We start from the raw sequence: 491 nt of genomic DNA on the forward strand, positions 1-491 counted from the left end.
AGCTAAAAATTACACAGCTCGGTAAAAAATATGTATGTATACCTACATATTATTATATTTCTATGAGTGAATTCACAGACAGCTCACCAGCTATAGTATTATCATTAATTTTTAGATGATACCTAAGTGAAATATTAGCGACCTGCAGGACTCTATATTTGAATCGAAAAACTTTTGCCGAATAATTAGTACTATTTGAGTTGCTTATTTAAATATAGGTACTAATAAAATAAGGATAATATAGTCATTATTATTGGTTTTACACTTTTAGATAAAATATAATATTATTATTATGTAATATTCAGTCCAGTAGCTACTTTCCATATTCGGACACTTTTTGAAAATCAATATTTTAGTAAACTTACTTTAGCTAAAAAATAATTTGTATATTATTAGGTATGTAAGTAGAGCCCCTTTATTTTCTAAACCTATATAAACCTATTATGGTGAACTATTATTATTATCCTTACTACTTTTCTTTAGGGGAAACA

This window comes from Acyrthosiphon pisum, chromosome A2, assembly GCF_005508785.2.
Source record: "Acyrthosiphon pisum isolate AL4f chromosome A2, pea_aphid_22Mar2018_4r6ur, whole genome shotgun sequence".
Taxonomy (NCBI): domain Eukaryota; kingdom Metazoa; phylum Arthropoda; class Insecta; order Hemiptera; family Aphididae; genus Acyrthosiphon; species Acyrthosiphon pisum.